Source organism: Lissotriton helveticus, chromosome 2_2 (assembly GCF_964261635.1).
Source record: "Lissotriton helveticus chromosome 2_2, aLisHel1.1, whole genome shotgun sequence".
NCBI classification, from domain to species: Eukaryota; Metazoa; Chordata; class Amphibia; order Caudata; family Salamandridae; genus Lissotriton; species Lissotriton helveticus.
Genome location: NC_136060.1, coordinates 2,853,559 through 2,877,688, shown reverse-complemented (window position 1 = coordinate 2,877,688; position 24,130 = coordinate 2,853,559).

Sequence of the window (24,130 nt, the reverse complement as noted above, 5' to 3'; positions counted from 1 at the left end):
TAATTTAGCTGACTAGTGGTAGTAGTTGGTGTGAGGGGACGAAAATTAGAAATCGCTCCTTCCTAAAGGGATCATTCTGTGAACCTCCTGTGCTTATGTTGATTGGTCAACATCTTTCACAATACTTGTTTAAGAATTGTGGCACTGGACCGAACTCTCTGTAGCTTATACATTGTATACACAGGTTCTGAGGGTCACAGGGCAACCCCATTATATTTAATGACTATCCACAATTATAAGCAATATGGATATAGGTGAAGCAGTCAAGGAATTGCTTTGGTCATACCACATTGTCATGGGAGGACCCTGTTAGAATTGATGAGAGGGAGAAAAGCTGCAACAGAGCTTTGTCATTTCTGGATGGTTCGATTGTTTGCAAAAGAAGGGGATGTTTGAGAAAGACAGAAACATGCTAAAAAAAGAGCAATTTTGTCAATTTGGAAAGGATGGCTACTTACGTAAAATATGAAAGTGTATAAGTTCAAAATAGGGGAGTGGGTGTGTGTTAAAAATCCCATTTTTGTTGGGAAGGAACTTTCTAAGTCTAAGGAACCGACTTAAGTGAGTGAGTTATGGAAGAATTCTGTGAGGTTGTCGAATGACATTTGGTGGATCACTACCTGTGTTGTATTGATTCCTGACGATTATAGCAAAATTATTCTCAAAAGACCAAACGGCGATTCTAGATTAGGTAAACTGAATAATTCTATAAGAAATAATACTCATACTAGATTTGCACCCACAAAATGGCATGACTTTATCAGACAGTAATAAGGAGATTTAATGTAATTTACTATGCACTGTATTTCTTGTATATATATTTTTTTAGATTTGTTTTTTTTATATTATTTAATTTTAGGTTGATGGGAGGGGTGGTGTTAAAAAAGAGGAAATTATGTAAGTAATGGCTCACAGAAAGGGGCTGATTATGATGGCAGTACAACGGACGTCCAACCACCATTGTGTTGCGCAGGTGACCAATCGACTATATGTTGGTTCCACATGCTCAATTACAATGCAACACTGTGTGGGTGGTCATAAAAATTAATTTTTCTATTGTAGCTTGTGGTATGGCCTGGAAAAGGGCAAGAGCACAAGCCGCAACGGTAAAAGGCATTTTGCCAACATCCATGCATGAATGTTTTGGGGGGCACCACATGTGCCCCCTTGGGCCCAAAGCAGAGGCCCACGGGGGAAGGGTCATGCTAAGGGCCCCCCAAAGTCCGATTTGGACTGCCATTTCGTAGCGGTCTGATCACCATGAAAAGGCAGTTGAAATTCCCACAGCGGTGCTTCCACAGGCTCTGCCCCAGTTGTAGGGAATACAATCCGACCAATAGTCCAATGGGCACCATGACCCCCTCAGAACCGTCAGTTAATTCCTTCGACTGATGCTGTTTGAATGACTGCATCATACTGTGGTGGTTGGCCCACTCTGCTGAATGGTTGTTGGACCACCATAAACAGCCTGTTGGTGGTGATCGGACCTTCATCCTAATTAGCCCATTCGTTTGAGATAAGAAGTTGTGTTTCTTTATAAAAAGAGATGTGTGGTATTGTGCTAGTCCGATGGAATATTGGGGCATCATGGAAGGCAGCAATGTTTTAAGCTCTGTGTAACAGGTGTGGCAGTTACTCTGGTTCCTCTTATTGTACAGACATGTTGACATTACTGTGATAAACTAATTCATTTATATATAATGGTGTGAAGAAGATTACTACACATTCCGCAACTAACAACAGTGTTGCTGCAGTTAGATAAATAAAGTTTGTTATCACTTCACACATCCATGTGAAATTGAAAATCAATTCAGCCAAAATTCTCCATTGGCCAAAAACATCAATCCAATCACCTACGGAGGCAGGGACTTGCTCAATTGCTCTGGCTACACAGGAACAAACTAACTAAATACAATCAATTGGTCATCTTCGGCAAAGATACTACACATAATAAAAGAAAACAAAAAATAATTTGCACCTGGATCGAATGAGTTCCCCTCTGTGATGTCCAAATCAAATCCTGGCTATTGGGCAGAAGCAATGAATGGATTATATGAGACTCTCATCCCAAACTCCTGGCAAGGGGGCACTTTTACATTTAATGCATAAAAAGCAAGCCACGAAGCTCTAGTAAATTATAGGTTAACAGCCCTCTTGGATATTGAATCAAAGAGTTATGCTAATCTGACTCTAGACTTTGAAAATTGGACTGAACACAAAAAACTAATACCATGGATCCCTCCCTAAATGGTACCATGCTTGAGAGGGTGACAGTCTTGGACTATCTTAAGTGTCTTATGACTTTCATATATAAGGGATTTATGCTGTAGGCTGAGCAATCAAAGATTTTGGAGCAACCCTGAGGAAGCGTGCCCGGCAATCTCATGCTCAGAACTAGTAAGAGCCTACAGGTCGCTCAAACTAGCAGACATCCAGGGTAACTCTGGACTTGGTACCTAACAGTTTATTGTTTAAGTATTAAAGCTGAGTATTTAATGGAGTCCTTTCTGGATGATATCCAACCCACCATGGCAAGGAAATTACATATCCACTTCAGAATAGGGACCTTGCCGCTCCGTGCCTACACCAACAAATGGCAAAAAGCCATTCCCCTTGTGTGCCCCACTTGCAATTGTGCCGATGAGTCAGAGCTTCATGTTTTTTATATTGTCCTAGCTATAAAATAACCAGACAGTGCTGGCTCATCCCTCTTTGCAGAAATTTGGGGTGCATGCACTGTATGGAGGCATTTAAAATTTTAAATTTGATACTCACCCACCCATTGTTTTTGCCGTATCCCAATTTTTAAACTCAATGTGGCAGAGTCATAGGGTGCTGTTAAACTCACCACCACAATTACAAAACTCCCATAGTGCATACATTGATACATTTTAACCTTTTAACTTATTTTTAACTCCTTACATGTTTTAACAATCAACATTAATGATGAACTGAAATCTGACTACATCAAAAGAGTATGTGTTTATGTTTATGGTTGTTGTGGTTTTACACAGGGTATTTGACTTGGTAGCCAGTTGAGAATGAGATAACACCTCCCACCCTGTGATGTACTCTTATGCTGCTAAATATGCAATTTGTGTTTTTCCCTTATCTGTAATTTATTGGTTTATGTTATCTGTTTTTATCGTAACTGTTTTTACCATCTCCTTTTTATGGTATATTTTTACCGAAATAAAGTTTATTGAAATGGAATGGTTTCAGATACAACTGCATCTCTTTAGGCACTAACTGGCACATGCATCAAAGTAGGCTTTTGCGATTCCTATGTAGCGATTTTTAAGGAATCGCTATTTAGGAATCGCAAAAGGCTATGTATGTAGGAATCGCTATAAAAACAGCGATTCCTAAACATTCCTTAATTGCTACCCGCTAATTGCTAGTCACAATTAAGGAATGCTGTCCCATTCATTCCTATGGGCCTACAGGCCCATAGGAATGAAGTGGAGATTGCATGAACAATTTGCGAGTACCAGTAGGTACTCGCAAATTGCTCATGCAATTTCAAGGGTGCAAGGGTGTCAACCTGACACACCGTTGCACCCCTAAAATTGATCTCTGCACATATGTTCCACACACACATGCCCTAAGGGCATGTGTGTGCGGAACATGAAACTTTGAAAAATAAAATTTTCAAAGTTTTAGCAAATTACCATGAAGTTCAACTTCATGGTAATTTGCTACTCCTATTAGCGAAATCGCTAATTTTTTAACTTTCATGCATTGCATTTAAGGAATCTCAATTTGGGATTCCTTAAATGCAATCGCAATTTAAGGAACCGCAATTTAGAGATTCCTTAAATTGCAATTTTTGCATTTGGGATGATGCATCCCAAATGCAAAAATACCGGTGGCAAAGGGGCAGATTCTGAGAATCTGCCCGTTTGCGACCGGTATTTGGTTTGATGCATGGTGCCCTTAGCCCGTTAATGTATAAGGCAAACCACAAAAAACTGAATTAGTGCCGTTCATCTCACTTAAAAACAAAGCTGCTGCCTGGAGTATGGGAGGGTAACCATTGGAACAGGTAGACACTTTGGGGCAGATTTACAAGCCCCTTGCGCCACTTTTGCATCACTTTTCCCATGTTAAAAGTGACGCAATGGGCTTGTAAATCTGCCCCTATGCGTATCTAGGCTTTACCCTGCATACAAAAAGGTACCCTAGAGCACATTTGGCAAGATTAAAAAGAAAAATAGGTCCAGCTAAAGTGATCGAAAAATGTAGATGGGCGATCCACCATGCCTGTCCTGAATGTCATCAGAGCCAAATATATACCTGCTTTAACCTACAGAATGGAACCCTTTCGAGAAAAACCTAACATTTGGTTAAATGCAGGGCAAACGTTTTAGATTTCTATTTACATTTCAAAATGTTCAAGTTCAGTGTATTGCATTGTACATCTTTATTGTATATAAATGATAACATTTCAATTACAGTTAGAAAATCAATTTAAATCATCAATAATTTCTTAATTTCTAAAAATTCCCAAGGTATAATAATCATAAACATAGGTTTAATATATATACAAATAACTGTTTTAAAATGCCGATATACAATAAAGAAATTTTGCAATCTTCCCAATAAATTGACTGCCGTTTGTGGAAAAGCAATTCCTAACTGCTTCATACGTTGTTCTGCAGTTTTCTTTATCAAAGCCATACTTCAGCTATTTTTTCCTTGTGGACAATAGAGTAAGGCATGAGCACACAATATGGTCTAAGGATTCATTCCTATAGCCACAAAGTCAACAAGATCTGATTTTGTCCCACTTTCTATTCTATGAGCCTTTAAATTGGGCAATTGGTATGTTCAAAATGTGAAATCTCAGGTACTTGAATAAGACAAATAGTTCTGATATAACTCCAGTAGATGTCAAAGGTACAATAGGAGTAATCGTATGACTGTAAGCTAATTAGGTTGGTCTGTGTAAAATTCTTCTGCAGGGTCTGTCTTATGAGACACTTCATGGCCGAGTGTGACAGGTTGAAAAGAAGTGGCAATAATGGAAAGTTGTTCTGATTTGTAAGTTTATTAATTGCTACAAGACTCAAAGTTAATAAGGGGCCACGTAACACCTGCAACTCATTATATATATTGTATTTAAAAGTGTCTTCCATGGCATTGAAGCAGTTGCTCGTATAATTTACAACTGCTCCTGTATGCTTTGCGAGTAGCAAAGTTAGGGCAAGCTCCAGCCAGACTTTACACTGAAGAGTGGGGAAGCGAAGTTCAAGTAAGAGCTTCATTTTATTAATGTAAAGTGTGTTCCTCTCTACAATTGTTAGACCATAAAGGCATGCAAAACAGTTGGGGTGAGCTTGCTATTATATACCACAATGGATGGGAGAATAGGCTGGCCATCATAGGTTCAAAAATATTTTTTCATGATTAAGAAATAAACTGTGCTTTATTTGCTTATTGGATATGTGCTCTGGCCAAATTACACCCAGGTAGTTTTAGTGCACTACATTTTCTAGTCTAAGTTCAGTGAAAATCCATTCAGAATTTGAGCTAGTTGATCAAGATATAAGATCAAATTGTACCCTGGTAAGATTGATATGAAAAAAATAGAGCTGGACACCCTTGCTATTTTACGATGAGCGTTAGGCAGTCAAACATTAGAAGCCAATATAACATGGCACAGAACAACAGTCACATTTTTAAACACAATAAAAAATTAAATGCTATTGTATCAGCCCATTTTCAAGTCCTTCTTTACACCTTTTAAAGAAACATTTTGTCCCACTCTCATGCAAGAGACTTTGAGAAATACAAGTCACTTGGTCATACTTTCTTGCTTAAATAACTATGCAAACAATACTTTCTTGTCCAACCATGCAGTATTAATTCCCTGTGCCTTAGGAATGAAGCTTCTTTGACTATGCTTTGGTATTTTTGATGCAAAGTTTGTCAGGCACATGTTAAGGAGTGGGTGCAGACCCTAGCCACAGGCTAAGCCCTGTGCCAAACTAGTCCTACGTATGGCTGAACAGTTCGTGCAGTGGAGGTTTGGTATACGGGTGTGCAAAGTTCATTAAAATGCTTCCAAGAAGTTGCATGAAATTTCTGTAAAATGACACATAATTTAAACAAATGCAAAACTACAATTTCATAAAAAAATGTTAGCACAAAATGTTTCTTATGTATACCATTTGCAGTAAGACACATATAAAGAAAAAAATAACATGAACGTCCGCTTGTTGTTTCCATGTTTCCATTGTTTTTATTGCAAATGGCATGTAATTAGATGTAAGAAAAACCAAGCAGCCTTCCCTTTGAGTTTTTTTTTTGGATCCCTTTCATCTCCCATCTCCCCCTGCACACCTGCCCCTACCCTCACCCTCTTAATAAGGCAAAATGGGCCTGTGGACCCTTGCGATGCCTCCTGCATTCCGCTGTGCCCCTCAGTTGCTCCCACACCTCACCAGATATATCAAACATACCGGGAGAACCTCACAAATCAACTTAACACTAAATGTACCCCAGAGGGGAAAAAAAAGACATAGACGGCCTCTGACAGGCTTAGACCCAGGAAAATCAATGGGAAAATACACATTATTAACTCATATATAGCTCTCTCATCCCTTTGTAAGTTCCAGTAAATGTTCTTTGACTTGGATCTCGGATGTAAATGCTCTATAATTTCCCTTGTAAATTATCTTGAGACGAGCTGTATTCATTAAAAACACTTCACAGCCAAGTTTTCAGAAAGGGTCTATCATCGGACGCAGCCTCCATCTTCTTTCCACAGTTGTATGACAAAAATCTGGTCGTACAAAAAAAGAGTGACCCTCGGCTGATCTCTTGGCTTCTGGACGAGCTTTCTCGAATATATCTGATGTGTTTTAAGAATACAAAAGTTATTTTTATATAACCTTGTGTGGAGTTCCTTTTGTAGTGTGCCTGGGATGTTGTTGCTTTGTGCGTGCGCAAATGCTTTACACATTGCCTCCGGGATAAGCCTGACTGCTCGTGCCAAGCTACCAAGGGGGTGAGCAGGGGTTATCTTGGCGTGTGACTACCTTGCCCTGACTAGATTGGTGGTTTCTGCCGGGCTTTGGCTCAAGCCTTAGCCAACCAGAAATCCCAGTTTGAACAGGGACTATTCCACTTTCCAACTTGGAATTGAATCTGAAGAAGACAATCCATCTAAACATACCTCCCAAGATCCTTGCTCTAGCGTCGATAATGCAGAATCTCTCTCATCATTGGAACTGATATTCTCTACTCTGAAACAGATGCAGGCTGAGGCCCATCAGGATCATAAAAGGGCACAGCTAGCGAATAAAAAACTCCAGGGGGCGATTTGCAAAGTGATTACATTTTGCTCGAAAATCTCGAATCGGACTATTGCACTTGAGGACCGTGTGGTGGGATTAGAGAGCGGAGTAGGGGGCGCCGAACGGAAAATTGAAGCAAACAACGCCAGAATGGGTGATGTGCTTTGGAAGCTAGAGGAGTTGAGAATAGGTAACGCAGGAACAATTTAATACTTCTTGGCATAGAGGAGAACGCCGAAGGCAACGATATATGGGGGTTTATCATCAAACTTTTCAAGGGTGCCTTTCCTGAGCTGGCGTAGTGGGACTGGGATTCCAAGGTGCAGAGGGTACACAGGTTTCCTCTGATGTTGAAAAAGAACAAAATAGGGTCAAATGAGAAACCTAGAGCTATTCTAATTTTTTTCTATTCAGACGTGAGTCCCGTGCTCTTCATGCCACTGGAATCAAGCTATCCTGGCTGATGACGGCTGATAGCCAGAAACCGGTCCTAGGATGTTTGATTCCGGTCCAGGGAAGACATGGCTTGGTAGTTCGGGCTGGACTGTTCCCATGAGGCACATGGTCAAGACTGATTTGCATGTGGCCATGTCTGAACTGGGGTGGTGTGGTGAGCAAAATAACGATGGATTAAGCCCAGATCTGTGACTGGGGGTGAAAGTTTTGCCATTGTGCAACATTCTGACCAACAATTGTTGTTTTTGCATTTGTCACCCTGAGTGGGACGGGTATGCTCAGACGTGAGTCCCGTGCTCTCCATGCCACTGGAATCAAGCTATCCTGGCTGATGATGGCTGATAGCCAGAAACCAGTCCTAGGATGCTTGATTTCGGTCCAGGGAAGACATGACTTGGTAGTTCGGGCTGGACTGCTCCCATGAGGCACAAAGTCAAGATTGATTTGCATATGGCCATGTCTGAACTGGGGTGGTGTGGTGAGCAAAATAACTATGGATTAAACCCAGATCTGTGACGGGGGTGAATGTTTTGCCATTGTGCAACATTCTGTCCATCAATTGTTGTTTTTGCATTTGTCACCCGAGTGGGACGGGTATGCTCAGACGTGAGTCCCTAGCTCTCCATGCCACTGGAATCAAGCTATCCTGGCTGATGGCGGCTGATAGCCAGAAACCGGTCCTAGGATGCTTGATTCCGGTCCAGGGAAGACATGGCTTGGTCGTTCGGGATGGACTGTTCCCATGAGGTACAGGATCAAGACTGATTTGCATATGGCCATGTCTGAACTGGGGTGGTGTGGTGTGGTGAGCAAAATAACGATGGATTAAACCAAGATCTGTGACTGGGGGTGAATGTTTTGCCATTGTGCAACATTCCATCCATCAATTGTTGTTTTTGCATTTGTCACCCCGAGTGGGACGGGTATGCTCAGATGTGAGTCCCGTGCTCTCCATGCCACTGGAATCAAGCTATCCTGGCTGATGATGGCTTATAGCCAGAAACTGATCCTAGGATGCTTGATTCCGGTCCAGGGAAGACATGGCTTGGTAGTTCGTGCTGGACTGTTTCCATGAGGCACAGGGTCAAGACTGATTTGCATATGGCCATGTCTGAACTGGGGTGGTGTGGTGAGCAAAATAACGATGGATTAAACCCAGATCTGTGACTGGGGTGAATGTTTTGCCATTGTGCAACATTCCGTCTATCAATTGTTTTTGCATTTGTCACCCCGAGTGGGACGGGTATGCTCAGACGTGAGTCCCATGCTCTCCATGCCACTGGAATCAAGCTATCCTGGCTGATGATGGCTGATAGCCAGAAACCGGTCCTAGGATGCTTGATTCCAGTCCAGGGAAGACATGGCTTGGTAATTCGGGCGGGACTGTTCCCATTAGGCACAGGGTCAAGACTGATTTGCTTATGGCCATGTCTGAACTGGGGTGATGTGATGAGCAAAATAATGATGGATTAAACCCAGGTCTGTGACTGGGGGTAAATATTTTGCCATTGTGCAACAATCCATCCATCAATTGTTGTTTTTGCATTTGTCACCCCGAGTGGGATGGGTATGCTCAGACGTGAGCCCCGTGCTCTTCATGCCACTGGAATTAAGCTATCCTGGCTGATGACGGCTGATAGCCAGAAACCGGTCGTAGGATGCTTGATTCCGGTCCAGGGAAGACATGGCTTGGTAGTTCGGGCTGGACTGTTCCCATGAGGAACAGGGTCAAGACTGATTTGCATATGGCTATGTCCGAACTGGGGTGGTGTGGTGAGCAAAATAACAATGGATTAAACCCAGATCTGTGACTGGGGGTGAATGTTTTGCCATTGTGCATATTCCGTCCATCAATTGTTGTTCTTGCATTTGTCACCCAGAGTGGGACGGTTATGCTCAGACGTGAGTCCCGTGCACTCGATGCCACTGGAATCAAGCTATCCTGGCTGATGACGCCTGATAGCCAAAAACCGGTCCTAGGATGCTTGATTCCGGTCCAGGGAAGACATGGCTTGGTAGTTCAGGCTGGACTGTTCCCTTGAGGCACAGGGTCAAGACTGATTTGCATATGGCCATGTCTGAACTGGGGTGGTGTGGTGAGCTAAATAACGATGGATTAAACCCAGATCTGTGACTAGGGGTGAATGCTTTGCCATTGTGCAACATTCCGTCCATCAATTGTTGTTTTTGCATTTGTCACCCCGAGTGGGATTGGTATGCTCAGACGTGAGCCCCTTGCTCTTCATGCCACTGGAATTAAGCTATCCTGGCTGATGACGGCTGATAGCCAGAAACTGGTCGTAGGATGCTTGATTCCGGTCCAGGGAAGACATGGCTTGGTAGTTCGGGCTGGACTGTTCCCATGAGGCACAGGGTCAAGACTGATTTGTATATGGCTATGTCCGAACTGGGGTGGTTGGTGAGCAAAATAACAATGGATTAAACCCAGATCTGTGACTGGTCGTGAATGATTTGCCATTGTGCATATTCCGTCCATCAATTGTTGTTTTTGTATTTGTCACCCCGAGTGGGACGGGTATGCTCAGACGTGTGTCCCGTGCTCTCCATGCTACTGAAATCAAGCTATCCTGGCTGATGACGGCTGATAGCCATAAACCGGGCCCAAGAATGCATGATTCCAGTCTAGGGAAGACATGGCTTGGAAGTTCGGGCTGGACTGTTCCCATGAGGCAGAGGGTCAAGACTGATTTGCATATGTCCATGTCTGAACTGGGGTGGTGTGGTGAGTAAATAACAATGGATTAAACCCAGATCTGTGACTGGGGATGATTGTTTTGCCATTGTGCAACATTCCGTCCATCAATTGTTGTTTTTGCAACTTCCACACTAGTCACAATAAATACGCCCACATCATCGCACAGCATTTAATCTCACGAGTTCGCACTCCCCACACATCAGGAACTACCATGGACACACATATCCCCATGCATTCCTATAGGTGGGCAGGCCACTCTCACCACACATGCACAGAGAGCGCACACACTTTACACTGGACCACAGTGAAAAAGTGCGCAGAGGCCTAAAATCACCAACACCAGGTTACAGAAACAGGCTAGAAACATGCAAAAAGTTTCGGGATTAACCTGCCAAAAGGGCAAAGTCCAACAGTCCCATTGTAATTTGCCTGCTTGGCTGTTATCCGTATTTGATCCACTGCCTTTGACAATCCCCCTCATACTTCTTCACTTGGATCTATCTGCCATCTTCTTCTGAGTACCCAATTTAGAATGTGAGGTGCTACTTTCCTCCCCCATGGCTTCAGGATCAGAATCTTCTAGCTCGCTCACATTATTGTGCTCAGATCCATCCGTCAGGGAGTAGATTCTGTCCCCATCAGGAGTTCCTACATTGACAATATCAGGGTTTGTAGGTGCAATTCCAGTATTCTCACCACAATCCTCATTCCCCAGCGATCCCGTAAGCTCTGTGTTAATAATGCCCGTTAAGTTTTTGTTAATTTTATCTGACACAGGGGGTCTAACACATCCTTCTCCAGTAATTTTTTAGGGGGTGTTTTTTACCTTGACTATGGAATCACCAGTAGGAACTTCCATACCTGGAACGGCTCCCACGACGTTGTTGGTCATCTTGCTTCTCGTAGAGGATTTTACCTGCATACCACAATACCCCCTTACAGAGAACATTCCCGAGACCATCTGTTGTTTGGGCCTCATTGTCGGGTCTGCGGGATGCTGTTCACCTCCGCACAACATCCTGCCGTCAGTTTCCATCCCATCCTGGGAGAGCATGAGAGCAGCGTCTCTGCCTTTCGTTTCAGCCATCTTTCCCGCTACAAGGGCCCCTTTCACTCCTGCCATGGCGCCATCCCTCATGGGTTGTTTTGTTCTGGTGGCATCTTAAACTTGTCTAAACCACCCGGTATCGCCCGAGCAGCAGAGAGGATCAACAGAACCCTTACACGCCACAAGTACAGGTATGAGCCACGCTTTATTTGTTGTATGCTGATGCAGAAAAGTTCTTCTGACTGTATGAATAGTTCAGTGATTCTTGAGCTGGACTCGATCGAAAGCATATGATATTCCATCCAGGTTCGTATGAGATACCCTCCAGGTCTGACTGCTTAATTTCGTGATGTTCCTCTAAACCAGGTTACTACATGGCGGGGGAGCAAGTCTCACAGCAGTCAAGCAGCCGATATCTTGCCCCAACGTAGAATTAACCAGGATCTTCGTTTCTTGAAGGCAGATATTATCTGCCTTCAAGACACACATATTGAAGTGTGCAGAAGCAAGGTCATGGAATTTGATGGGTATCAATTGATCTCTTGGACCACGCAGGATGTAAGGACTAAAAGGGTGGCAATATTCGCTCTGAGGGGTCTGGCTAGTTTTTCACAGTGTGTCACGGATAAAATAGGAAGATGGATAATTACACATTGCTCAATAGACTATAGTTTCTTTACACTGTGTTTGGTCTATGGACCAATATTAGATGATCCAACATTGTTTAACTGGTTGAATATTGAACTAGTGGGATGGCACCTTCCAATCATTATATGTGGGGACTTTAATATAAATATGAGCTGTTCGGTGTCCAATCATCCTGGGATATCTTATCAAGGGTGTAAGCCTAAAGTTTATAAATCTCTGCTTCAACTGAGAGTATTGCATGGGGTATTAGATATATGGGCTAAACAAAATAGAAATGATTCCAAATACACACTCCTCATAAAACTCATGTCAGACTGGATTATTTTTTTGTATCACAGGGCTTAGCACACGGCAGCAAAAAAACGAAATATCTTAGAGTCATGTCAGATCACAACCCTCTGGTGCTTGAAGTTAATATTCGGAAAAAAACACAAGGCGCTCGCTGGACATTCAATAGGGCTTTGTTAAGTGACAGTGTCTATATAGAGCATATGGAGAGGTGGATTCCTAGGTTCATCAATGAACACTTGGGTAGTACTAATATACAAATTATCTGGGACACCCTAAAGGTGGGTATTAGGGGTGAGATGTCTAAATATGGTTGGGAGTCACAGGAGGAGAGGAATAAATTAATTTTTTTATATAACGCACTAGAAAAGGCCGAAGCCTATTTGATAAAGGTTCTCTCTGAAGGTGGTGACCCCTGTACTGCTCATGCAAGGATTTTAATTGCTAGGTCTGCAATTACAGAAATTTCACTTAAGAAATCAGCTGATAGATATTTGGCCTGGTGGAGCAAGATCTATGAGAGCAATGAAAGGGGGGGTCATATTTTAGACCCTGATATCGGCCTGGTTATTGAACCAGAAGCTATATTATCGACATTTCCAAAATGTTATCAAAAAGTATATACAGGGGATACTCGGGGGGATAAGAAAGAGATCGAGGAATATCTCAATGAAATAAAGTTAGAACAGCTCTCCCCCGGGGAGAAAGATATGATAGAGTCACCAATTAAACTCGAGGAAATGTGAATGGCAATCAAGTCACTGTCATCCAGTAAAGCAGTAGGGACTGACTTTATACCAGGGGAATTTTATAAAAAATTCTGGGTGTAGCTTTGATGTCTGAGATTTTCGACACAGTCCAAGCCGGTGAGGCACCGCCTGAATCTTGGAACTCAGCTAAGATCGTGATATTTTTGAAAAAAATGTAAACCTGTAAATGAACCTGTTTTTTTTTTACCTATAACAGTGATTAAAAGTGACACGAAAACATACACAAAAATTCTCGCAAATAGATTGGCATCAGTGATCAAGAAGCTGGTCTGTCCTCACCAACACAGATTTGTCCCTGGAAGGGAAACTATAAACCCTATTCGCTGGACTATTGCCCTTTTCGATTACGCTAAGGTAATGGGAGACCCTATGGCTTTAACCCCTTCTGTGTGCCATGACGAGCTGAGCTCGTCATGGCACACAGTCGCCGTGTGCTCATGACGAGCTCAGCTCATCGTGACACCCACCCACGGGGAAGTGCTGGCGCTCCCCCCATGGGCGGTTGATCGGCGTGTTTGCACCGGGAAAGGCAGGGGAAAGACCTTCCCCTGCCTCCCCTGCCCCCCTCTCCGCGCCATCAATGACGTCAGCGCGCGAGGCGTGCTGACGTCATTGGAGGTTCCCCTGTGTTTACCGATGCGCAGGAAGCCATTTGCTTCCTGCGCATCGGTGAACTAAGAGGTACGTTTGGGGCTGGGGCTGGGGAGGGGGGAGATTTAAACGAAAGAAGGTCACAAATGACTGCTACCGTCTTTTTAAGATTCGGCCTGTTATTGATCACTTTGTAGATCGATTTTCAGAGATCTATACCCTAGGGAAAGAAATATCTATTGATGTGTCTTTGGTTTTGTTCAAGGGTCGTTTGGTTTTTAGGCAGTACATCCCTAGCAAGAGGGCAGGCTATGGAATTAAGCTGTATATGTTGTCTGAGAGTAGGACAGGATATGTTTTTAATTTTCGTGTGTATACTGGTAGAGATTCCACTATTGACCCACAAGGTTGTCCGTCCACTGTAGGAGTTTCTGAGAAAATTGTGTGGGATCTTGCTAGAAGACTGTTTAACAGAGGCCACCATTTGTACCTTGATAACTTCAACACTGCTGTGCAATTCTTTAAGGAGTTATTTAAAGTGGACACTTTTGCATGTGGCACAATCCACTCTAACCGCAAAGGTTATCCGAAAGAGCTTGTTTGCAAAAAACTTCAGAGGGGTCAGTGCAGTTCATTGCGTAGTGATGAACTACTATTTGTGAAATTTGTGGACAGGAGGGATGTGTACATGCTAACTACCATCCATAATGAGAGTACTTTACCTATGCCTGTTTGGGGTCAGGTTGCTGATGTGCGCAAACCTGTGTGCATTCTAGACTACAATAAGCACATGGCTGGTGTTGACAGAGTAGACCAGAGGTTGGAACCTTACACTGCTATTCGGAAGGCTTATGTTTTGTATAAGAAGTTGGCCATCCATTTCTTCAACTTAGCAACTTTCAATGCTTTTATTGTGTTCAAAGAGTGTTCTACTGCGTCAAAGTTAACATTTCTTTAGTTTCAGCACTGTGCGATAGCTAGCTTTGTTGTTGTGGAACAGGTAAGTGTTCCTAGATTTGGAGTGGTGGAGGATGTGGCTCTATTGAAAGATCTCCACATTCCTGATTACATTCCTCCCACATCTTTAAAAGACTTGGAGATGTAGGGTCTGTTGGCAAAGAGGTTTGCAGAAGGAGACTCGTCTTTTCTGCCCCGAGTGTCCTTCTAACCCTGGGCTGTGTGGGCTGCTTGTTTTAGAGTGTACCACACGCAAAATAATTTTTGGAAGCATCCATGAGCGGTGAAGTGAACTGCCACTGTATGAGCCAAGTGATGCCACACTTTCCCACACAAAAGTATGTGAAAAAACTGACTTTTTCAGCTAAAATTAAGGTTTGCAAGAGATCTGGGCAAGGAAACGTTGTGGGATCCATGCAAGCCACACCTCCTTGAATGCCCCCGGGTGTCTAGTTTTCAGAAATGTATGCATTTGGTATGTTTCCCTAGATGGTCGCCGAGCACGGGGCCAGAAACCCATGTGACCCCCTTGCGAAAGCAGGTGGTTTTGAGAGAGGTAATTTTGATGTCGCCTCACCTCGTTTTGGGCCTTTGCCTGTTGGGGGTACTTGGGCCTCCCACACAAGTGAGGCACCATTTTTATCGGAAGACCTGGGGAAACACAGGGTGGTAGGAAATTTGTGTGAGCCCGGTGATGCCACACTTGCCCACACAAAAATGTGTGAAAAAAATGATTTTTTTCAGCTAAAATTAAGCTTTGCAAGGGATTCTGGGTAAGGAAACTTTGGGGGATCCACACAAGCCATACCTCCTTGAAATTCCCCAGGTGTCTACTTTCCAGAAATGCGTGTGTTTGGTAGGTTTCCCTAGGTCCCAGCAGAGCTAGGGTTCACAAACTACAGCTAGGCACTTTGCCAAAAAAGGGTCATTTTTCAAAGCGATATTGAGTAAGACCATGTTGCGTTTTGCACCATTTCCTGTCGTGGGCACTAGGCCGACCCACACAAGTGAGGTACCATTTTTCACGCAAGACATAGGGAAACACGGTGTGGGTGAAAATTTCTGGATCCACACAGATTCCAGAACTATACACCACAGAAATAAGGGGAAAATGTGTTTTTTGACAAGAGTTTAGATTTGCAAGGGATTCTGGGTAACAGAACCTGTTGGGAGGCAGTCAAGTCACCCCTTCCAGGATTCCCCTAGGTGTCTAGTTTTCAGAAATGTATATGTTTACTAGGTTTCCCTAGGTGCCGGCAGAACTAGGGTTAAAAAATGACAGCTAGGCACTTTGCCAAAAAAGGGTCATTTTTCACTACGAAGTGTGACCACGTTGCGTTTTGTGCAGTTCCCTGTCGCAGGCACTAGGCCGACCCACACAAGTGAGGTACCATTTTTCTTGTAAGACTTTGAGGACCGCGGGGTGGGTGGAAATTTGTAGATCCACGCAGATTCCAGAACTTTCCACCACAGAAATGAGGAGAAAATGTTTTTTGTCAATTTGTCAGGTTTGCAAGATATTCTGGGTAACAGAACCTGGTGGGAGGCAGTCAAGTCACCCCATCCTTGATTCCCCGGGTGTCTAGTTTTTAAAAATGTATAGGTTTGCTAGGTTTCTCTTGGTGCCGGCAGAGCTAGGGTTAAAAAACTACAGCTATGCACTTTGCAAAAAAAGGGTCATTTTTCACTACGAAATTGAGGTGTGACCACGTTGCGTTTTGCGCCGTTTCCTTCGCGGGCACTAGGCTGACCCACAGAAGTGAGGTACCATTTTCCTTGGAGACTTTGGGGAACACGGGGTGGTTGAAAATGTGTTGATCCACACAGCTTCCAGAACTTTCCACCACAGAAATGTGGGGAAAATGTGTTTTGTTGACAATTTTTTAGGTTTGCAAGGGATTCTAGGTAAGGAAACTTTGGGGGATCCACACAAGCCATACCTCCTTGAAATTCCCTGGCGGTCTACTTTCCAGAACTGCATGTGTTTGGCAGGTTTCTCTAGGTGCCGGCAGAGCTAGGGTTCAAAAACTACAGCTAGCCACTTTGCAAAAAAAGGGTCATTTTTCACTGCGAAATTGAGGTGTGACCACATTTCCTGTCACAGGCACTAGGCCGACCCACAAAAGTGAGGTACCGTTTTTCTCATAAGACTTTGGGGAACTCGCGATGGGTGGAAAGTTGTGGATCCACACAGATTCCAGAACTTTCAACCACAGAAATGTGGGGAAAATGTGTTTTTTTGGACAATTCTTTAGTTTTGCAAGGGATTCTGGGTAACAGAACCTGGAGTGAGGCAGTCAAGTCACTCCATCCTCGATTCCCCTGTGTGTCTAGTTTTGGAAAATGTATAGATTTGCTAGGTTTCCCCAGGTGCCGGCAGAGCTAGTGTTAAAAAACTACAGCTAGGCATTTTGCCAAAAAAGGGTAATTTTTCACTGCGAAATTGAGATGAGACCACGTTGTGTTTTGCGCCTTTTCCAGTTGCGGGCCCATAGGCGGACCACACAAGTGAGGTACCATTTTTCTCATAAGACTTTGAAGAATGCGAGGTGGATAGAAATTTGTGGTTCCACGCAGATTCAAGAACATTTTGCACCACATAAATGTTAGGAAAATGTGTTTTTTATTAAATTTTTTTAAGTTTGCAAGGGATTCTGGGTAACAGAACCTGGAGTGAGGCACTCAAGTCACTCCATCCTCGATTCCCCTGTGTGTCTAGTTTTGAAAAATGTAAAGGTTTGCTAGGTTTCCCCAGGTGCCGGCAGAGCTAGGGTTCAAAAACTACAGCTAGGCACTTTGCCAAAAAAGGGTCATTTTTCACTGCCAAATTGAGGTGTGACCACGTTGGCTTTTGCGCCTTTTCCAGCTGCGGGCCCATAGGCGGACCACACAAGTGAGGTACCATTTTTCTCATAAGACTTTGAAGAATGCGAGGTGGATGGAAATTTGTGGTTCCACGCAGATTCAAGAACATTTTGCACCACATAAATTTTAGGAAAATGTGTTTTTTATTACAGTTTTTTAAGTTTGCAAGGGATTCTGGGTAACAGAACCTGGTGGGAGGCAGTGAAGTCACCCCATCCTGGATTTCCCTGGGTGTCTAGTTTTAAAAAAGTATAGGTTTGCTAGGTTTCCCTAGGTGCCGGCAGAGCTAGGGTTCAAAAACTACAGCTAGGCCCTTTGCAAAAAAAGGGTCATTTTTCACTGCGAAATTGAGGTGTGACCCCGTCTTGTTTTGCGCCATTTCCTGTCGCGGGCACTAGGCCGACCTACAAAAGTGAGGTACTGTTTTTATCATAAGACTTTGGGGAATGCGGGGTGGGTAGAAATTTGTGTATCCACGCAGATTCCGTAACTTTCCACCACAGAAATGTGGGGAAAATGTGGCTTTTTTGACTATTGTTTAGGTTTGCAAGGGATTCTGGGTAATATAACCTAGTGGAGGGCAGTCAAGTCACCCCATCCTGGATTTCCCTGGGTGCCTACTTTAAAAAAATGTATAGGTTTGCTAAGTTTCCCCAGGTGCCGCAGAGCTAGGGTTAAAAAACGACAGCTACACACTTCGCAAAAAAAAAGGTACATTTTCATTGTGAAAATGTGTTGTGTTCACGTTGGGTTTTGGGCCCTTTCCGGTCGTGGACACTATGCCTACCCACACAAGTGAGGTACCATTTATATCGGGAGACTTAGGGTAATTCTGATTTGTAAAGCAACTGTTATTACCTATCGATTTTATATGCATTTCTGCCTTCCAAATGAAAGACATTGTGTAAAAAAGAACTCATTTTGAAAAATGACCAATAATTCTCATGCTAGTATGAGTATTCCCAATTTTGAAAATGTTCAAATATGTACTGTTTCTAAACACTATAATTTGTTCCCATTTCAGAAATACATAGGTGTCTTTCATACCGATTTTTCCATGTATACATTTTCACACAATAGTTGCTATGTACCCGGTACATAATAAATAGCAATTGCAAATTGCTACTCAGTTTTTGACTCTGGGTTCGTCTGGTTCTTGGTAAAAGTCCTATATATCCCCACAACCAAGAAGGTCCAGCGGATGCAACGGTATATTGTTTTCAAAGAGCTGTCATAATTACAAGAAGTCACAGGTGAAAACTTTGACACAAAAGGCTGTTTTTTTCAACTGATTTTCAATTTTTCCAATATTTAACTTATTTTCTATAAAGAAACCTTTATGGGTCTACACAAATGACCCCTTGCTGAATTCAGAATTGTGTCTACTTTTCTAAAATGTATAGCTTACCAGGATCCATTATTACTTTCACACTCATTTTTACCATAAACTGGAAGGAGGTTGAAAGCAAAAAAAATATCAAAAATAGTCTATGTCCCAGAAAAATGCCAAAACTGTGTACAAAATGTTGGTTTTCTGACAAAAGTCTGTCATTCCCTTAAAAGCTGGGAAAATGTTAATTTCAGTCGCACAACCCCTTTTTTGATAACATTAGCAGGGAAAACCCAGACACTTACATTTGTAGCCCGTTTTTCCGAAAAAAACTACATTTTGCTGTATTTTGGCTAGTTTCTGGGCTCCCTCTAAGGGAATCAACAAACCCTGGGTACCTGTAGAATCCCCATGATGTTGGAATAAAGGTTCACAAAATTGGCGTGGAGACCTTATGTGGTCAAAAAGTTACAGGGGCCTATGCGCGCATTACCCCAAATAGCCAAAGAAAAGGCTTAACACAGGGGGGAAAAGGCCTAGCAGCGAAGGGGTTAATACTGCTGGATGCAGAAAAGGCATTTGATAGGGTCTTCTGGCCCTTTTTGTGGGCCACTATGGCAAAAAATGGTTTAAGAGAGGGGTTTATCAAGGTTATTAAAAGTTTGTACAAGGAACCGACTGCAAGGATAGCTGATTAAATTAGGATTACATGGAACACAGGACAAGGGTGCCCCTGTTCTCCTTTATTATTTGCTATCTATATTGATCCCTAAATTAGAAAAAATGTAGAAAGCCAAAGAATTCAATCTATTTGTGCTAAAGGGGGGGAAACCAAAATGTTATCTTACGCAGATGACCTGGATATAACCACGCCTACTCCTCGAGCTGCCTTCTTTGAGTTAAATACTCAGACCAGTCAATTCTGCAAGCTTTCAGGTTGCCATCTTAAAGAGAATAAAACTCAAATTGTTATGAATGATAAAATAACCTAGATTTTCCTCGAATAGTTGAGAGTGCTAGATGTTTGGGAGTAGAGATCAGTGCTAATGTGGATGATATTGTTGATATCAATCTGAAGCCCCTGATGCAGAAAATGAAATGGGAGTAATGTAATTAAAATGTTATTTCTCCCCAAAATCTTATATTATTTAAGAGCTATTCCACTAGAAAAAAGCAAATCGTGGTTTTTAAAGCTGAACCAATAGATTTCATGGTTTTTGTGGGCCGGACAGCGTCCTCTCAGAGCTTTAAAATCTATGACCTTAACTAGAGACTGTGGGGGGTGGTCAGTCTAATGTTCAAGTCTACTATTGGGCAGCAGCTGTGAAACAGATGGCCGACCTGCTGAAAGGCGATTATGGGGAGTCAATAGAAATATCTATTTATGAGTTAATTTATGGGGTAGAAGCCAAAGGATTGCTTATGCGTCATAATGATTTTGCTTATTTAAAGAGGGTCAAATTTAAGGTCTTATTGGGTGAGTTTAAGGTCTGGATGGCAGTTCCGAAAAAATTGAAGATCTGCACAATCCATAGATATTCTCCTCTAGTCAACAATAGGCTACTCCCAGATATATTTCAGGTTGGCTACTTTAAAATTTGGATTAAGAAAGGGGTATTGTATATAGGGGATTTAATGGCTGATAAGGAAATATTCTCATTCGACCTAATTAAGGAAAATTTGGGATACGAAACAATCACTTTTTAAATATTTACAGATAAGGGATTTTTTATTCAAAAAGTTAACCTGTTGTAGTAAAATCCCTCTACTAGATCTGGCCTAGGGGTCTCAGCAATCAATGTCCACAATATATAAAATCATAATAAGCAGATGGGGGACGATATGCCCAAACATATGAACAGGTGGGGGAACAGCCATCCCAACGCAACTTTTACCTCGCGTTGCTACTACATCGCATGCATTACAACGCATGCAATGTTACAACGCATAGTAAAAACTACGCATACCATTACATCACATGTGATTTTACAACGCATGCGATGTAATGGCTATCCACGTTGTTGTGAGGAAACTGAGGCTGTTTCCTCACAACAACGTGCACCACCGTGAAGCAGGAAGCAGGAACCGGGAGCAGAGACAGCGACGCTGGAACCACGAGGAAAGATGTAAGGCTGATTGTGCTTGGGGTGGGAGTAGCGTGGGTAGTGGTTTAGGGTAGTGTTGTGGTATTTTAGGGTTAGGGGTAGTGTAGGGGTGGGAGTAGTGTGGGTAGTGGTTTAGGGTAGTGTTAATGTGTCGTAGTGTTTTAGGGTATAGGGTAGTGTAGTGGTGTTTGGGTAGTGTAGGGGTCGTGCTAGGGGTAGTGTTTTAGGGTTGGGGTAGTGTAGGGGTGGGAGTAGTGTGGGTAGTGTTGTAGTGTCGTAGTGTTTTAGGGTTTAGGGTAGTGTTAGGGTGAGAGTAGTGTGGGTAGTGGTTTAGGGTAGTTTTGTAGTGTTTTGAGGGTTTAGGGTAGTGTAGGGGTGGGGTGGGAGCAGTGTAGTGTTGTAGTGTTTGTATAGTGTAGTGTTTTAGGATTTAGGGTAGTGTAGTAGTATAGTGTTTTAGGGTTTAGGGTACAGTTTTAGTGTAGTGTTTTAGGGTTTAGGGTAGTGTTGTAGTGTTTGTGTACTTTAGTGTTTTAGGGTTTAGGGTAGTGTAGGGATGGGACTAGTGTGGGTAGTGTAGTATTGTTTGTGTAGTGTAGTGGTTTAGGGTTTAGGGTAGTATTGTAGGGGTCGATTCACAGAACTAACCTTAGACAAAATCTTAAACGTACTACTTTTGGTAATCACAGAAGGCAAAATCCTAACTTAAGTCTGTCTTAAGTCAGTCTTAAGTCTGTCTTAAGTGTGTCTTAAGTTTGTCGTAAGTCAACCTTAAGACAAATCCTAACTTTACTACTACTAAATGCCTTCTGTGAATACCAAAAGTAGTAAGTTTAGGATTTTGTCTTAAGTCAGTTCTGTGAATCAGGCCTGTAGTGTTTGTATAATGTAGTGTTTTAGGCTTTAGGGTAGTGTAGAGGTTTAGTGTTTTAGGGTTTAGGGTAGTGTTGTAGTGTTTGTGTAGTGTAGTGTTTTAGGGTATAGGGTAGTGTTGTAGTGTTTGAGTAGAGTAGTGCATTAGGGTTTAGGGTAGTGTTGTAGTGTTTGTGTAGTGTAGTGCATTAGAGTTTAGGGTAGTGTTGTAGTGTTTGTGTATTGTAGTGTTTTAGAGTATAGGGTAGTGTTGTAGTTTTTTAGTAGTGTCTTAGGGTAGGGTAGTGTTGTGGTGTTTGTGTAGTGTTTTAGGGTTTAGGGTAGTGTTGTAGTGTTTGTGTAGTGTTTACAGAATTAGGGTAGTGTTGTAGTGTTTGTGTAGTGTTGCGTTTTAGGGCTTAGGGTAGTGTTGTAGTGTTTGTGTAGTGTAGTGCTTTAGGGTTTAGGGTACTGTTGTAGTGTGTGTTTTAGGGTAGTGTCGGGAGGGTCGTGCGGGGTAGTGTATTGTTATTGTAGGGAGAGGACTGGGGGTCAGGGGAGGGTTGTGTAGGGATAGGGTTGTCACTCACCTTGCAATCTTTAACCACGAGTATAGCTTTACCACGCATACCCTTGCATTGTAATGGCATGAGTGGTAAAGGCATACTTGTGGTCAAAGTTTGCGATGTAATGGCATGTCATTGACATTGCGCAGTAATACCTGCGTTGTAATGGCACCCGTGGTATTAGTATGTGATGTAATGACATACATCCGAACAGGTGGCAAGAGATGCTACAAGCTGGGCCAGGAGAGTGTGAAGATTCTCTTCAGCTAAGCCAGACAGCTTTTATTTTGGCTAGCCTACAAGTGCAATATTTTAAGACTTGGTGTAACCTTTATATCACTCCGGCTCGGATTTATAGATGGGGTGGGACCTCAGTGATACACTGTTCTCGGTGTGGATTGTTAACTGCTGATAGTGTTCATATGTTTGCCACATGTCCAAGGCTTACCCAATTGATAATGCCTCAGTATAATGCTGGGACATCCAGTTGAGCTTACTCCCCAGGTTATACTATTGGGGATCAGTAATCAGTAAATGGACGAATCAAGTTGGAGCTTGGTATTTATAGCAATGGCGGTGTTCAGGCTATGCCTGGCTAGCGTTTGGCTTGATCAGGATCCTCCCTCAATACACGAATGGTTAGGGAAATTACTATCAATTTATAGGTGGGAGACTGCGGTATATAAAAGAAGAGGGTATCGGGTTAGGACTAGGGGTCTTAGAATCTGGGAGCCCTTAACTTGATGGATCAATGCTGATGAAGACCTTCAGACTTCTGATTAGATAAGCAGGGTATTCAGCCCCAAAGTATTTACTTAATTCGATTGAATTTTGTTTGTTTTTGGATATATAGGGTGTGGGGTTGGGGTGGGGATGGGTTGTAAATATAAAGATGGACATCGATTATTTTTGGTATTGTATAATTTGTTATCTCTTTTCTGTATGATGTCTAAATAAATATTTGAAGAAAAAAAGTACTTAGACTCAGTGTCTTGGGTCCAGCAAGGCAATGCACCCAATTTTCTGTAATGATCAAACTAGGGCTGGGTGAAATATTATTTACGGTGGTGTAATTCATGTCTTTTTGTGAAAACTCCAGCAAAACCTTCCCCACTGCCGAACACCTGCACTTCCAGATCCAGACCAGACCAGCCCCAACGCCACGCTCCGAGGAACCCTTGTCTACATAGCCCCAGCCCCCAGACATGCTACGCCACCACCATCACCGACTATTCATCGCACCCCACGCTATCACGTCAATGAACTATATACTCATTGGAGATGTAAACTTCCACCTGGACAACCCCAGCAACCCCAACTCCACCATCCTTTGTGAAAACCTTGCCAACATCGGACTTAAACAACTCGTCACAAGACTGACCCACAGAGCAGCACACACCCTCGACCCCATCTTCGATGCAGGAAACATCGTTCACTTTGCCCCACAATGCAACCGCCATGGACCACTGCGTACATTTCGCCGTCAACAAACCCAAGACACCCAAACCAGCTCCATGCCCACCACGTAGGAACTGGAGCCATGTTACTGACGAGCAATTTACCTTCACAGGTAGTGTGGTTCCTATATTCCCATTAGGTTGTGCGCGTTGGAATAATCTATCCTATAGATTAGACGT